This window comes from Mus caroli, unplaced genomic scaffold, assembly GCF_978045245.1.
Source record: "Mus caroli unplaced genomic scaffold, Mus_caroli_1 scaffold_1, whole genome shotgun sequence".
Lineage (NCBI taxonomy): Eukaryota > Metazoa > Chordata > Mammalia > Rodentia > Muridae > Mus > Mus caroli.
The window spans coordinates 97,064,539-97,082,825 of record NW_028227256.1 but is presented as its reverse complement, the minus strand read 5'-3'; the positions used below and the strand labels follow the sequence as shown (position 1 = coordinate 97,082,825).

Genomic DNA, 18,287 nt, shown 5'->3' with positions numbered 1-18,287 from the left:
CCATCAGTATAGACTACAGTCTCATCCCTAAGTGGACTTGTGGCTGTTACTTGTGGAAATACTATGGCTTGATTTAAGGCAAATCGTAAAATAGGGTGTTTTGGATAATGGTTATCAATTTGTCCTGAAAACGTAGAAACTAAAACTGCCCAATCACTAGATGTGGCAGCTAAAATTTGAACCTGTGCAGTGGTATACGGCACAATCAAAAGATAAGGTTCTCTTCCAAAATGAGTAATTGTCAGATGTCCTCATGCCTCTCCTTTCCTTGAAAGTGCTTTCCACGCCTTAATGGCAGCAGCTGAAACCTGAGTGTATGCTCCCCAATTATAATTTGTCTGATTAGCTGCATATGGTCCCTGACCTGTCAGCAGATCAAAAGTCCAATTTCTCTGATCACCTTCAGCTGCAGCATTAGCCCTTGCTTGTGTTTGAGAGGCATCATACCATAAGGCTTTCCATTCTAAATACTGCCCCATATTGGTGAGCACAGCCTTTGCCACCATTTGCCGGTCTCCCAGAGTCATGGCCAATGTAGCAAGTCTTTCGACTTGAGATAAAGTAAAATTGGCACTAACTCCATAATTATGGACCGGATCGACTCAGCAAGTTCTTTGATCTGTATGTGCTCCACAGACGTGTGAACGCGTCCTCCATCTGCTGCCTTAAAGATAGGAAACATCTGTTGTAATTTTTGCCGCTCATCTCGAGGGATAAAAGAATCTGAGCAGAAATTTTCTGCATAAGGTGGAGGGGCCCTAGGGCCCGGACACCAAACCATGCCGTGACTTAAACCACCATTTTCTTTTAACTTCCTCCTTGGCTCACTATTTCTACCCTCATCAGTGTGGTATCTTTCTTCCCCATAGCACGCTGCTTCTTCCTCTAAGTCTTCTTCCTCTGAGGGACTAAGTTCTTCACTTGAGCTTGAGCTATCAAGTCCTAAATCCTCAAGTTCTTTTAACGAATAAAGGTTCTTCCTCTTGGGGGACTCCTTCCCCTTCTCTTTTCTCTTCTCCCTTTTATCTTTCCTCCTTTTTCTCTCTCCCTTCTCCTTTTTCTCTCCCAGGGCGTCCTTTCCCTTTTCTCTCTCTTCTTCGGATCCAGAATCCTTGGAAGGGCCTTGTTTCTTAGGTATACCCTTTTTTCTTTGAGCTCCCAATCTTTAACCCCACTCTGTTTCTGACATGCTGTCTTGAACCTCCTCCAGCTCTCCCTGTCCTGCTTTCACTATAAGGAAAAGGATAAGTGCTGCAAGAACAATTACAAAGGCTTCTATTGCCCCTTTTAATTCTAGAGAAAGACCAGAACCAAACATGCCTCTCAGAACCTTAAAAAACCAACCTGACTGCAGTTCTGAATCCGTCCTGTGAACAGAGGGTCTCCGCGCCAATTCTCATGCACGCTATTGTCTCGCCAGCAAGAACACACGCGTGAGAAACCGGATCCTTCTGCAGCAACTCTATTACACCAGTTTCAACATGAAGAGGAAGACCCCAAGCACCAAAAAGGCGCTGCTTATATACACCTTAGTGTGGCGTGTCCACACCTGATTGGCTGCTCTCCCAGAGCCTCATCACCACGCCCAGGGATGGGCCGTGACTTAGCAGGAAAACACTCTCGCACATGCGCACATTGCTTGTTTACCAATTAGGCCATGCAGGCACAGCGGAAACTGCTTCCCACAGGCATCCAGTGTTGAAAGTGTCCCATTCTGACCTTCAAAATATGATCAGTTTAATGATAACTGAGAAAGTCTCCTTCCTAGCTTTAACGTACTTAAAATGACTGCCAATCGATCCACAGGAGAGTTTTGGTGGAGAAGCCCCAAAGTCTTATGCAGACAAGGTTTTATAGAAAATGGCAAGTGAGAGCTGAGTGTTTCTAGTCTGGCAAGCATCTAATTGAGGGGTTACTGTGGCCTTTAACATAATTGGCTACTGCTGGTAGCCAAACCGTAAACTTAACGTGTGCTTTTCTCCCAGTTGGTGGCTGTTAGGAATTAAGGTTCTGGGGGCAGATTTGTAATCTGAAGGTGCAGAATTGTTGAGAGATTAACCAGGAGACTGGTGCTAGATGTAGTTTTGTTGGAAGGCATCCTGGAAACTGGTACTTGGTACAGTTCTGTTAGTTTACTTGAGTTCAACCATAGGTAGGGTGCCAAAGTGGAATCTGAACCCCAAAAATTTGGTCTCTCAGTATCCTCATCTTTAATTGTAGCATGCCTTGGCAAGATGGAAGGTGTAGACAGCTGAATTGTATAAAACTTCATGGACCTGCTAGCCTGGTATACAAAGCATATCTGAACACAAGGGAAAGAATTCTACAATAAGATAGAAGCAAAGAACATATTCTTCAATGTTGTTCTCTGACCTCTACAGAAATATGCCATGCACATGCAGACACATGACATTTAAATTAAAACACATAAGTAAATATTTAGTATCATTATTAAATCACATGAAACTATAAGAAAAAGTGAAATCACCATTATTAAAAGTAAATAACCAAAGTAGGAAATATGTAATGCAAATCTATAAATGTAGAAGAAACAAAAGAGGCAGATACATAACATGAAATTTAAGAGAAACCAAGATAATCTGCAAGAATAGTAAGACTAGATATGAATAGCCGGGCGTGGTGGCACAAGCCTTTAATCCCAGCACTTGGGAGGCAGAGGCAGGTGGATTTCTGAGTTCGAGGCCAGCCTGGTCTACAAAGTGAGTTCCAGGACAGCTAGGGCTATACAGAGAAACCCTTTCTCGGAAGAAAAAAAAAGACTAGATATGAATGTGATAAAAAATGAAAAAAGTACATGACAAAGAAAGCATACTCTGACAATATATTTGTAGAAGAAATATGTCAGATTCAAAGGAAAAGTACAATTATGATTTTTGTAACTCCTTTTGTCAATTATTGAAAAATAATTTTTAGATTTATTAATTTATTTTATGTTTATGAGTACATGATAGTTCTTCAGACAAGCAAGAAAAGGGCATTGGATCCCATTACAGATGGCCATGGTTGAAGCAAACTGAACTCAAGACCTCTGGAAGATCTGTCAGTGCTCTTAATCACTGAGTCATCCCTCTAGTCCCTTTCTTTTTTGTTTTTTGTTTTTTAAATCTTGGTTAAGTTATTACATCTTGATCAAAAATTTTCCTTCAGCACCTCCCCTAGTCCCTCTCCCAACCACTAGTTTCCCTGAGATACATGCTCCCCTGTTTTCTCTTGATAAAGAACAGGACTCCCAGGAACACCAACCAAACACAGCATAGCAAGTTACAATAAGACCAGGCTCATACCATGAAATGAATGATGGATGAAGCAAACCAATAGGAGAAACAACCAGTTCAAAGAGTCAGGGACAGCCCCTACTCCTACTGTTAGGATTCACAAGAGAGCATAAAGGTACAGAGATATAACATTTATGCAGAGAACCTCGATCATACCCATGCTAGCTCCCTGATACCTGCAAGTTCACATGAGTCCTGTTTAGATGGTTCTGTGGGACTTGTCCTTCTGTATTATTCCTAACAGCTCCCCCTCTTGTTCTTCAGATCCTTATCCACTGCTCCTCCTCTTCGCCACCCCCCTCCTGCTCAGGACTCCCTGAAATCTACCTAGTGGTCAGCTATGAGACTGCATTTACTTCTATCAGTTGCTGGATGAAGATTCTCTGGTCTCTTTTATGACTATTCTGCTAGGCTCCAGTCTAATAACATTCTGAAATCAGGAAAATTTGCAAGTTTAGTGTATGCAGAAGTGCCAAGTCCCTCCACTTGAAGCCTTTTAAATCTTGCTGAGTCTACCTTACAAAAGTCAGTATATATATATATATATATATATATATATATATATACATATATATACATATATATACATATATATATATTTAATTTTATCCATTTGTCTGTAAATTTCATGGTGTCATTGTTTTTAACACATGAATAATACTTCATTGAGGAACATCTAAGCTGTTCCTAGTTTCTGGCTAATATGAATAAATATGCCATGAACATAGTTGAGATAGTATCTTTGTGATAGTATGGAGTGTCACACAAAAACTTCAACTTGCATCCATGAATTCACTTATAACTCTAAAATAAAGAGATATTGGGTTTTATCAAAGCATATTTTAGCATCTATGGAATGAGTCATGTGATTCATTTTCTTTCCATTTGTGGAGATGGTGGATTATATCGACTGGTTTCTGTATACTGAACCATCCTTGTATCACTGAGATGAAGTGTCCTTCATCTTGATAAATGTCTTGAATATGTTCCTAGATTGGTTTGCTAGCATTTTATTGCGTATTTTACATAAATGTTCATAAGAGAAATCAATTTGAAGTTTTCTTTCCTTGTTGAGTCTTTGTGTGGTTTAGGTATAAGAGTAATTGTGGTCAGGCAGTGGTGGAACACGTCTTTAAGCCCAGCACTTGGGAGGCAGAGGCAGGCAGATTTCTGAGTTCAAGACCAGCCTGGTCTACAGAGTGAGTTTCAGGACAGCCAGGGCTACACAGAATAACTCTGTCTCAGAAAAAAAAAAAGAAGAAGAAGAAGAAGAAGAAGAAGAAGAAGAAGAAGAAGAAGAAGAAGGAGGAGGAGGAGGAGGAGGAGGAGGAGGAGGAGGAGGAGGAGGAGGAGGAGGAGGAGGAGGAGGAGGAGGAGGAGGAGGAGGAGGAGGAGAAGGAGAAGGAGAAGGAGAAGGAGAAGGAGAAGGAGAAGGAGAAGGAGAAGGAGAAGGAGAAGGAGAAGGAGAAGGAGAAGGAGAAGGAGAAGGAGAAGGAGAAGGAGAAGGAGAAGGAGAAGGAGAAGGAGAAGGAGAAGGAGAAGGAGAAGGAGAAGGAGAAGGAGAAGGAGAAGGAGAAGGAGAAGGAGAAGGAGAAGGAGAAGAAGAAGAAGAAGAAGAAGAAGAAGAAGAAGAAGAAGAAGAAGAAGAAGAAGAAGAAGAAGAAGAAGAAGAAGAAGAAGAAGAAGAAAAAGAAGAAAAAGAGTGACTGTGGACTCAGAATAATTTTGGCAGTGAACCTTCTGTTTCTATGTTATGGAATAATTTGAGTAGTATTGGAATTATCTCTTCTTTGAAAGTATGTTAGAATTCTCCATTCAAAAACTATTTGGCCCTGGGCTTTTGTTGGTTGAGAATGTTCCAATGACTACTTTTATTTCTTTAGGGGTTATAGGTATATTTAAGTATTTTACCTGACCTTGATTTATATTTGGTAAGTAATATTTGTCTGAAAAATCATCCATTTCATTAAGATTTGTCAATGTTTTGGAGTACATGATTCTTTCAATTTCCTCAGTGTGAGTACTCGTGTTTTCCTGCTCGTTTTTGATTTTGTTTCTTTGGATAATGTCTCTCTATCTCTTAGATAGTTTTGCTAATGGTTTGTGTATCTTGTTGATTTTCTCAAAGATACAGTTCTTAGGTTTGTTTATTCTTTGTATTGTTTTCTTAGTTTCTGATTGATTTTAGTTTTGATTTTGATTATTTCCTTCCTTCTACTCCTCTTTCATGTGCTTAATCCTTTTATCCCTAGAGCTTTCAGGTATACATTTAAATTCCTGGTATGGGATCTTTGTAATGTCTTTATGAAGGCATTTATGTCTTTATGAAGCATTACTTAGTGCTATGAATTTTCCTCATAGCAATACTTTCATTTTGTACCATAAATTTGAGTATGGTGTGCCTTCATTTTTATATAATTTTAGAAAGATCTTAATAGATGGTGGCAGAATGGATGTCTTCCTGAGCTAGCAGGGTGCTCAGAGCAGCTTGGTTTGGCACAGAGGGCTCTCCAAAGATGTACCCAATTTTTAATTCGATTATTTAGTTTATCTGTTCTCATGAGTTTGTAATATATTCTGGTTTTTAGCCCTCTGTCAGATTTGAAGTTGGTAAAAACCTTTTACCATTCTGTGGGCTGCCATTTTATTGTACTGACAGAGTTCTTTACCTTACAGTAACTTTTAAGTTCCTTGACGTCCCATTTTCAATTTGCTAATTTTAGTGCCTGAACTATTGCTATTCTGTTCAAAAAGTTTTCTCCTTTATCAATATAGTCAAGGTTTCTCCACACTTTCTCTTTCTTCGGGTATAGTGTATGATGTTTTATATCAATTTCTTTTAGCCACTTGGACTTGAGTTTTATGAAGGGTGATAGATATGGATTTATTTGCATCCTTTTACATGTCTATATCCAATTAGATTATCAGATTTGTTGAAGATGATTCTTTCCCTCCAATGTATATTTTTGACCTCTTCATAAAATATCAGTTGTCCATAGTTATGTAGATTAAGGTCTATGTCTTCCATTTGATTCCATTTATCTGTTTTTATGCCAATGCTAAAAGATTTTTATTGCAAAAGCTCTGTACTACAGACTGAGCAAGGGATAGTGATACCCCCTGATGTACTTTTATTGGGTAGGATTGTTTTAGATACCCTTGTTGTTTTGTTTTTCCATATGACGTTGAGTGTTGTTCTTTCATGGTGTGTAAAACCCTTGGAAGGAGTTACAGAGACAAAGTTTGGAGCTGAGACAAAAGGATGGACCATCTAGACACTGCCATATCCAGGGATCCATCCCATAATTAGCCTCCAAACGATGACACCACTGCATACACTAGCAAGCATTTGCTGAAAGGACCCTGATATAACTGTCTCTTGTGAGACTAGGCCGGGGCCTAGCAAACACAGAAGTGGATGCTCACAGTCAGCTATTGGATGGATCACAGGGCCCCCAATGGAGGAGCTAGAGAAAGTATTCAAGGAGCTAAAGAGATCTGCAACCCTGTAGGTGCAAAAACATTATGAACTAACCAGTACCCCGGTGTCTCTAGCTATCGTTTTCGCTGGCAAGAACACACTCGGACAACCGGAATCTTCTGCAGCAAAAAGCTTTATTGCTTCTTTAGGAGGGAAGACCCCGATCCCGGAAAATGGTGTTGCTTATATAGCCCTCAGCCATGGAGTTTTAGCACCTGATGTGGCGTATCAGCTCCTGATTCGTTGCTCGCCCATCACCCCATTACTACGCCCCTAGATAGACAGTGACTAGGTGTGAGTTCAGTCTCGCACCTGCGTACAAGGCTTGTTTACTAGTTAGGCACAGCAGAGACCAGTGTCATCTTATAATGGCGATTGCTTGTGGCACGGCTCTCCACACCCCGGAGCTCTTGACTCTAGCTGCATATGTATGAAAAGATGGCCTAGTAGGCCATCACTGGAAAGAGAGGCCCATTGGACACGCAAACTTTATATGCCCCAGTACAAGGGAACGCCAGGGCCAAAAAGTGGGATTGGGTCGGTAGGGGAGTGGGAGGGAGGGTATGGGGGACTTTTGGGATAGCATTGGAAATGTAATTGAGGAAAATATGTAATAAAAATATTTTAAAAATTAAGTTAATACAGCAAAGCAATAAAAAATATGTTGGATTTATGATGGGAATTACATTGAGTTTGTAGTGGGTAGGATTGACATTTTTGCTATGTTAATTATACAGGTCCAGGAATATGGGAGATCTTTCCATTTCTCTGATATTTTCTTCAATTTCCTTCTTCAAGAACTTGAAGGTTTTGTTATACTGGTCTTTTACTTGCTTAGTTAGATATATCTCAAGGCATTTTAAATTATTTGTGACTATTGTGAAAAATGTTGTTCCCTTGATTTCTTCTCAGCCAATTTATTATGATAGAGGAGGGTTAATTATTTTTGAAGTAACTTTGCATCCAGCCACTTCACTGAAGATGTTTATTACCTGGAAGATATCCCTAGTAGACTTTTTGTGGTCATCAGTTCATCTGCAAATAGAAAGATGTTGACTTCTTCCTTTCTAAATAGTAAGTTTTACTATTCTTTCTTTGTTCTGTATGTTTAGTGTTTTTATTATTATTTGGAAAATAGACTTTCTATTCTGGTTCAATTAATATGATGTTCTGTAATCTTCTTATACAGGTATCTCTTATTTAAGGTTATTAAATTTTTCTTCTATGATTTTGCTGAAAATATTTTCTGGCTTTTACCTTCAGAATAATCTTCTATTTTATTTATTGTTTTGTCCTTTCATATCGTCCCAGATTTTCTAGATGTTTTATATTAGGAAACTTTTATATGTAACATTTTCTTTGACCCACGACTATATTTCTTCTAAGAAATCTTCCATATCTGAGATTCTATCTTCCATCTCTTCTATTCTGTTGATGATGGTTGCATGCATTTTTTGTGTAAGCTTCTCTAGATTTTCTATTTCTAGAATTCCCTTACTTTGTGTTTAGTTTATTGCTTCTATTTTTGTTTTCATGTCTTGAATAGTTTCCTTCATTTATTTGTTTGTTCTTCTTTGGGTTCTTTGGCACTGTTAAAAGGATTTAATGTTTCTTCCTCAACTTTGTTAAGAAACATATTCAGCGCCTCTTTAAGGGCCTCTATCATGTTCATAAATCTTGTTTTAAAATCATTTTCTTATGCTACCCTGCAGTATTCGAATCTTATAGTCTTATGATAGCTTGGTTCTAGTACTGGCATATTGTCTTGAATTCATTTAATTTTGTCCTTACACTGTTGTTTATCTATTTGAATTTGGGATGAATATATTTTTAGGTGTTGTTTCCTGAGTTTGTCTTTGTTGGACAAGTATTTTGTTTCTTAGTTTCCATTTCCTGATGTTTGTGGCCTAGTTTTGGGTAATGGTGTGACTTCTATACATGGTATAAGGGGTCTCTATACATACTAGGTGCTGTTCTTTTCACAGCTAGCTTCCTCCTTTATTGTGTCAGGTCTCTTTATTCTTACTCATGTGGCAAGCAGCAGGGACATGGCATCCATGTAGGTAGTGAGGTGGAAGGGTAATTGGAATGGGTCTTTAAAAACTGAATCTAGGGAGTAAGACAATTCAGCTAGCACTGGTCAGCTCTCCTATTCTTCTGAACTGTATGGTCTCTACCTGAGTAAGGGAAGTCTTTTCTTCCAACAGGTCTGTCCTACACCACGAACTACAAACATCATTTTATTATAAACATAAAATAAGTTATTTGGAAAGATTTTAAAACTGAATATTGATCAGGTGCTAACCACTTAATATATAGATTGTTCTAAATCTTGAAACATTCATCAAGTTACAGGTGTATGGAATTCAACTTATAGCCATCATCCTCTGCCAAATCCATCTCTTAGGGACCAAAATCCTCTACCTTCATCTGGCATCAGTCATAAGTCTGTGAAACAGGGACAATAAAATAGGCAAACCACATTCTTTATGGAGAGCAATGGATGTCAACAAAAATATTACTCTGATAATACTTTCCTTCTAGACACAATCCTGAGATTTGGAAGACCCAAGTTCAATCAGGGAAGAACCTTTCCCATTAACATTTATGTCAAAATGGTAACAGAAACCAACCAACCAACAGATTTTACTTCCCTTAGCAGCAGATAAAGGAAAATCTCAAATTAAGTGACAACTCCAAGGATTATTACCTTAGCAGTCACAAAGCCACAAGTGAGGCTCAAGCATCTGTTTCCTTTTATGAGATTTAAGCAAAAGCTTTCCAAATTTTGGCTATGATATTTGGATGTATATGGTCAAACATGCTGGCTAATAGTTTTTTGGGTTTTTTTGTTTTTTGTTTGTTTGTTTGCTGGTTTTTTAATCTATGTTGGAAAAGCTCATGAAAAACAAAATGATGGAAGGTCATATTAAATGACCCGTAGTTGAATTAATGTTTCAGAGATCAATTTAATGACATTTAGGAGCAACAGGGATCTATCTTTTCTTAAATGTTTCTACCAATTTATCTGATTGTTTTCAGAGACAGCATTCCTTTGGTAAGACTCAAGACTCTCTTTATAACTACAAAATCATGTGTACTACTCCCAGAATTCAGAAAGAGGTCAAGAATGGTTGTCCTCTGGTAATCACAGCATAGGAGACCAGAGACAGGCTGATCTCTGAAGTTTTAAGGGAAATAGCCTAACTTCATCAGTGAATCCCAAGCATTCCAAAAGAATAATATCCTAAACGTACCATATACCCTTCACATACATGGCAAACACATCCATTCACATTTTACCCACATGGAAACATGCATGCATACATGTAAACATAAACACATAAACACATACACACACACACACACACACACACAAAGAGAGAGGGAGAATGTGCTTCAGGCAAAGAGAAAGAGACTCTATCCCATCAGTATTTGGTTTCTAGGTAATAAAAAGTGATTGCATCATCATGAAATCCTGACAGCAAACTAACTTGTATATTTTTTTCATAAGAAAGCTCAGATAATCCACTTAGAGAAGTACCACAATTTCTTAATAACTGGATGCTCTATATCGTAGATTTTCTATTTGAGGAAGAGACAAAATGACCCTGGCTACTCTTATAGAGGAAAACATTTCATTGGTACTGGTTTACAATTTGAGAGCTTTATTTCATTATTTGTTACGGTGCCATGAATACAGTACCATGGTATTGGTAAAAGAGCTGAGAGTTCTACATCTCCATCTTCAAGCATCAAAAGCACATTGTATACCACGCCAAGCATAGTTTGAGCATATGAGACCTCAAGCCTGTCCCACACAGTTACATATTACCTCCATCAAGGCCACATGAATTCCAACAAGGTCATCATTCTGAATAGTGGATTCCCTATGATCCCAGCATTCAAACACATGAGTTGCGGGGATGGCATTCCTATTCAAACCATCACTTCTGATCTCTTGCTCCCATAGGCTTGTAGCAAGTACATAATCTTAAAACACATTCATTCCAACTTCAAAAGTCACCTTAGTCTACAACAGTCTAAGCTCTTGTAAATGTTCAAAGTACAAAATTTCTTCAGAGATCAGTGCAATCTGCAATCCCCTATAAAATCAAAATGAAAAAGATGCCTTATTTCCAACATGTGATGACACGGGGTATACATTCCATTATCAGCTTGCATTGGCAGTTATAAAATGAGTCTCTCTTCTTGAACATCTTGGAATCTCTTTGTCTTCACATAACACACTCTCTGTGCCTCTATACAAGAATACCTCTGACATATGCCTATCCTCAGGGGCTTTTCTTAGTCATGGATAGAGATTCTATAACCTCTTCCTTCTATCCTTGATTCAAAGATCAGAACCTCATAGCCAAAGCTTCTAAGCTCAACTATGAATCTCCATGTCTGACATCAAAGTATTCTTCAGATCTCTAAGTTTTCATTTTTGTTAACTTCAACACACTTCTTTCTCATGAGCTGGTTCCACTCCTTGATGGAAGCTCCCCTGCACAGGTGTCCCACTCCTAATACCAACTTCTTTCTTAGTTAGGGCTTCTATTGCTATGAATATACTCCAGGGCCATGGTAATTCTTATAAAGGAAAACATTTACCTGGAGCTGGCTTAATGTTATATAGGTTTTGTCTATTTCTCTCATGGCAGTATACAGCCACATTTAGTGTTGGAGAAGGAGCTGAAAATTATACATCTTGTTCTATATGCAGCAGAAGCAGACAATATGTCACACTGTGCATATCTTGATACCTCAAAGCCCATCCCCACAATGACAGCCTTCCTCAAACAAGGCCACACCTATTCCAACAAGGTCACATATCCTTATTGTACTACTTCCAATTGGCCAAGCACTAAAATACTTGAGGCTTTGGGAATAATTCTATTTAAAAAACTGCACCATATCTGAATCTTCAGTGTTTCTTGTTGCATAGAAATTGATTATCCCTGGGACCATTATAATATATAACATAGCATGATATATGCTCCTTTTTGACAATGAGCAGTCCTTTATCACCCTAGGCGTGGGTTTATTCTGAAAAATGGCATATTCAAGAAATTACTGTGTCAGAATGTATCTGACTGACATTGTGTCCTTATTAATTCCATGCTCATTGACACTGTACATCATCTAGAGTGAGTATTCCAGCAACTTTAATATCCCCTAAAGCCTTTCAGATATCTCTTATTGTCACAATCTGAATCCAGTCTTCAATCCTTTCAACTCACCAAGTACAATAATATTATAGTATTACCAAGTACAATAATATATTATTCCTAACTTACCAAATACTAGGTCTATATCTTGATTGCAGCACGAATAAGTTGGAACAAGTTATTTTTACATATTTTGACATGTTACCATCCATTCAGCCCCTGTAAATAAACTGTGTGTGAACTGTTAAATACCTGTAGAGGTTTTCTTTCTCTTTCTGGGGTTTAAGCGGCCTCATAGATGTTTCAAAGTATTTTTTACATTATCCTACTCGTTACAGCATATTAATTATATTCTGTCATTACACTGTGTTTTCAGAGCACCCTAGTGTCTTAGTGGTTATCAGACGAGTACCTTTATGTTCCCAGGTGGTGTGTCCAAAACTTGAGAGACTGACTGACCTAAAAAGAAGATTTATTATTCTCAGCTTTGGTGTTAAAACATTCAAGCCTACGTTGTTGAAAGATGCTTCAGGCCTAAGGCATTTCCCTTGGTTTTATTATATGAGGTGACAGTAAGATAGTACATTCTATGAATAATGTGACCTCATAAGAATATGGTGAGGGTTCTGTGTAGTTTCACTTTTATGAACAATTATTTCATTTATGATAGTTATGTCAGTTCACACTTTTCATGTCTTCACACTGGAGACTAAGTCCCAAAATATGAACTGAGGGCTCAGTCCACAAATACTGTGTATAGTAAATATCAATGTCTCTTAGATCATACAAAGACAGAAAGTGAACAAATTACCAAAATACAAAGACTGTTAATATATTATCCTGCTCAAAATATAACTTCTTTTGTTATTTTTTTTCATTAGTAGAGTTTTAGAAGCATGTATCATCAGATAAACTGCCATAACACAATTGTACACTACATTACTGTTGCAGGAGAAATCAACCACAGCAACTGCATCATTATAATTATAACCATACTTATTAAGTTTAAAACAGTCAAACCCTGTCTTGAAAAACAAAAACAAAACAAAACAAATAAAGGTTAAAACAGTCTACTGTTATTTTTTAGAACCAATTTGTTTGGGAGATTCATACAAGATAGTTGAACTTCTAAATGGACAGAAGCATGGCTTTATTCTTTCATGCACTAAATCTTCAACAGCAGTGTAATCTTCCTTACAGGGCACATCTTTCCTTTTGATTTATTAACTTTACTTAGCAGAGAATCCGTGAACATGTACATTTCAACAACTCTTAGTGTCAATGTGACTCTTATTTCAAATATCATACAACAAAAGAAAACCCTGCCTGCTATGAAATCTATATATGCCAATTAAATATTTGGAGACTACAGAAAACTTAAAGAAAAGCATATAGGAGAAGCAACTCCTCTTGAAGGTGACTTAGGGCTGGAAGTTCAATCATAACTCTACTTTTTGTGTCCTCTCTAAATCCTAGTGGTGTTTTTTTCTTTTATAGTTTTATGCTTATGGTAATTTAAATAAGATAGCCCCCATAGGCTCATATATTTTATATATTTACTTGATAGGATTCAAAAGATGAGAAGATGTAGTCTTGTTGAAGGAAGTATGTCACTGGGCATGTCCTTTCTGGTTTCAAATGTCTATGCCAAACCAGTCTGCCTGTCTTTCTTTGCCTGCAGATCAAGATGTAGCTCTCAACTACTTCACCCGTACCTGTCCTTTCATGTCTGCCACCATCTTCCCTGTAATGATGACAATGGTCTAAGCCTCATAACATCTTGTTCTGGCCCTCTTGATGCCAATTCCTATCCAGCTTTACCTCAATTCTAGAAATGTCTTATGAAGTAGATTCTGGTTACTTCTCTTTTTCAAATCTCATGCTACTTCCTTCTAGACACAGGGCAATTGGTCTTATTTACAGTCCTGAAATTTGGCCCTTATATCCTAAGAAGAAGATAGAAAGACACTCTGCAGTACCTGCATTATCTTGCAGGTGACTTGTTCAAATGAGCTCCTCATAGGGCCTAACTGAGAAGATACACATGAACCATAATGACACAAACCTTGCTGAATCAGCCATGGGGAATTTGAAACCACCAGGATCAATCTAGATAAAAATAAAAGGGAAAAGCAATAGAAAATATGAACCTCTGACATATTGATAAAAACATGACTGGAAGAAGGTAGCAAATGTAGAGAATAGCCTGTGAAACAGAGTAAATGATATTAGAATAGGCATCCTCAGCAGCCCTTTATGATGAATTGTCTTAGTTCCACACAAATATTCCAAATTACCACAGGGTGCAGGACTTATTAAAAAAAAAAAAAAAAGAAGTTTATTTCTCAGTGTTCTGAAGGTGAAAAAGCCCAAGATAAATGAAGATTCAGTGATTGATGAGAATTTGTTTCTCACTGCCTTCTCATGATGTGTTCAAAGTTTTCTCTAGGAATCTTTTGTTAGGACATTAGTCTTATTCATCTGCTTGGTATTCATGAAGCTCAAAGACCAAGCATTCTATCACTGTCACAGTATGGTGGCATGTCAAGTGCAGTGGGACATAAACATTCTGCTGACTGTAATATACATTACTTGTTTTAACATGGTATTGTGTGGTGGTTTGAATATTGTTGGCTCATAGGAATTGCTATTAGGAAACATAGTCATGTTGAAGTAGGTGTGACCTTGTGTTGAGGAAGTGCATCACTGTGGGGCTGGGCTTTGAGTTATTGTGCCAAAGTTCTTCCCAGAGCAGAATTGACCCTACTTTTAGCTGTTTATGGAGGACAGTCTCCTGGATATCTTCTGATTAAAATGCAGAAGCTTCAGCTATCTCCTCCAGCCCCTTGTCTACCTGTACAGTGCCTTTCCTCCTGCCACTACTATAATGGACTGAATATCTGCAACTGTAAATCAGCCCCAAATGAATGTTTAACCTTATATGACTTGTATTGGTCATGATGCCTTTCCATAGCAATAAAACTCTAACTAAGATATAAGTATCTAAAATTTTTCTTCAGAGAATATTCAAACAAGGGGTGAAATTGGCCACTACTTGCAAAGTATGTCTCATATTTTTGCTCTTAGTCATCCTGTACCCAAGAAACACATGGGTGATATGATAACAACTCATATTGGGAGCAAAATTTTATTCTTTTACACACTTCTGTGGGATGATCAAGATCCTTTCAACCTCTTCTAATTGTCATTCACATCTATACACAATAAACAGTGTTTATGCATTTTACTATCATATGTCAAATTGATCTCATACATTTAATACCACTCAGCAAGAACACATTCTCTATCATGGTACTGATTTTTCAACCTGGTTGCATTGACATTTCTTAGAACGGTGCTGGGTACAACGTAGATATGTAGCACTTACTTATTTATTAATTGCTCCAATGATGAATAAATACTTAAAAATCAATTATGACATGTGATAAGATTAGTGGGAATTTTGTCATTATTTGTTGTGTTGCCTTACTTATTAAATATTATACATTTGCTTCCTTTCTTTCACTTTTTTATTCTTTCTGCCTCTGCAAAACAGAAGAATGCTCTGTCTTGTGTATATGACTTCAAAATATATAAGAAAGTATTTGGAAGAACATCTGTACTCAGCAGATCAATATACTATAACCTTTGTCAATTTACTATTATATTGCCAGCATATTGCATATCACTTTCTGTATAATAGGTTTGGTAAGGATGATTGCTCTGCTTTCTTTGAATTAACTGTATGAATTCACAGACTTTTCCTTTCAATATTTACCTTTTCTATTTAGTATTCAACATTCACTAAATGAATCCTTGAGAGGTTAGCTTCAAGTTTATATTTTTTATCTTAGAAAAAACAAATATATTTTTAATCTATTTAAATAGATCAATTTGGGTTCACTAAAATGCCAGAGAAGTCTCAATATTCCTAAATTAACATCTTTATCATCATCATCATTACTGAAGTATTATTTTTATTGATGTTATTACAGAAAAATACACAAAGAATCTATAGATAATATTCCTTCTATAAAAGGAGTTACTTGTAGAGCACCCAGTTCATTAGTTGATAATTTTTGGACATGCTCTGAACTTGGCTCATTTGTATGTGATTCTATTGACTGAGTCATTAAATGAAAAAAATATGCCAGGCAGTGGTAATGCTCACCTTTAATCCCAGCACTTGGGAGACAGAGACAGGTAGATTTCTGTGTTCAAGGCCAGCCTGGTCTATAAGAGTGAGTTCCAGGAAAAAGTACATGCTTACTATTGTTCAACATAGGGGAATGTTGTTCCAGCAATGGATGCAAGTTTCATTTTCTCTAATGAAACTTAATCTCTAATAAAGCCAGAGTTTTCTAAAATCATTTCATTTCAGTGTTTAACATAAAGCACCAACTAAATGTGCATCAATTCTAAGTAGATTCTAAATCTATTTTCTAAATAATTCTTTGTAATTGAACCGCATAACCTCAAGATTGCTTTTATGTCAATATATGTAGAAGCACTTTATAATGTCATTATAAAAACTGAATTAAATGAGGTAATGTTAAGTGTGTTGTAAATTCTGGACATTAGAAATATGTAATAAGTGTCATACTCTAGCATGTGCTTTATATTTAAAATCTGTTGGTGCCTATGATGTACCAGAGAACATTTAAAGCTCCCTGTTATTAGCTGTTCAAAACTCTTTAAAATATAGCTGCCATTATTCTCATTTTATCACTATTGACAAGCAAGCAAATATCACAGACTAGGAAGAATAATTATGTAAACTGTCTCTTTCAACAATGGCCTTGTCATTCAATGCTTCTGGCATAAATAAAACAAAGCAGAACAAAACAAAACATGCAGGTGATATTATCATTGCAATACTTTGTAGGATATTTTCCTTTAAAAATTAATAGGAGTTGTCTGCAGAGAGAATAAGCCAACATATAACTTCATTCCATTAGGTATATTAAAGAGAAAGACCTTGAGGTCAAGGTAGGATGGATTAACTTAAGACAGAAAAAATACAATATAGAGATCTAGACATGATGGGATCTTAGAGGTAAGAAGAAGTTTGATTTTTGAGCCTGGATCATAGCTTCACTAAGAGAATCAGAGAGGGAAAGACAAAGGGGAATAGAAAGGAAAGTTTCTACCAAAGGAATGGGGAGGGTGTGGAGGGGAGTGCTGCAGTAGGGAGACAAATGCAATGAACATTTAGGGAGATCTATCAAGCAGTCTACCAGAGGACTTGTGGAAGAGTCCTAGGAACACAGGGGTAAATCAGATTTTAACTTTTTAGGCATGAAGTAAAATATATCACATGATTTAGTCCAGCATACCATGAATGAGTATGTGACAAGGAACATGGAGTACAACAAACTAAGAGCTGCAAAGTCACTGACAAGACTGCTTACTAATTTTCTGTCCAGGGAAGAGCTGCTAAAGCATGCATGATTATGGCTATTGTATATGTTCCAACATAAGGCATGCAAACCCACTGTTTGGAAATATAGTAAAGATGCCTTCTGGCCATGATATGACTGCCACAATCTGGAAGTCTGTCCACAGTACTTATGTAATATTAAGCTCATCAATATACTTACACAAAAGTATTCAGCCCCCAAGCCTTTTGTAACCAGAATTTATCAGAAGTTAATGGTTGCTGCAGGAAAGCAATATCCTCTTCAGTTGTATTGTCACTGGTAGTGTACCCATGCTCCTTTGATCCATGCTCTTATAAGCAGCTCCAAAGAAATTTGTGGGTCACTAGAAAAGGAGAAGGACATATGTAACTCAAACTAGAACATGTTGGGAAGAAGTGTAATTCAGTGAGGTAGGAGTAGCACAATAGAAAATAAGATAAAACACATTATATGCATGTAAAAATGAATCCAATTATTTTGTAGGTTAATAAAGGAATCATTGGAAGACTGAGTACTAGATCAAATTTACATATTGTGCTCTATTAAACTGTTGAATCATTGAAAGCAAGTAACAAACAGGAGTGAAATAAAAGAACAGTTTCTAGAGAACACATTATGTTGGAACACTTTTACAGGTAAATTGTAGCTCTGACTATTATGTGAAAGTTTTCCTGGATAATGAGGATTTATTCAACAGAGAAAGGCAACACACAGCAGACTAAAGTAATGATTACATAAAAATTCTACTTGGCCCTGGCATTCCCCTGGCATATGATCTTTGCAAGACCAAGAACTTCTCCTCCCATTGATGGCCGACTAAGCCAATCTCTGCTACATATGCAACTAAAGACACAGCTCTGGGGGTAGTAGTTAGTTCATATTGTTGTTACTCCAATAGGGTTGCAGACCCCTTTAG

The 18,287-nt window shown here is 37.2% G+C and overlaps 1 pseudogene; it reads right to left on the bottom strand.

Annotated features, from left to right (window-relative positions):
• Positions 1 to 251: 251 nt before the first annotated feature.
• Positions 252 to 1,318, bottom strand: LOC110295703 (igE-binding protein pseudogene; annotated as a pseudogene).
• Positions 1,319 to 18,287: the final 16,969 nt, after the last annotated feature.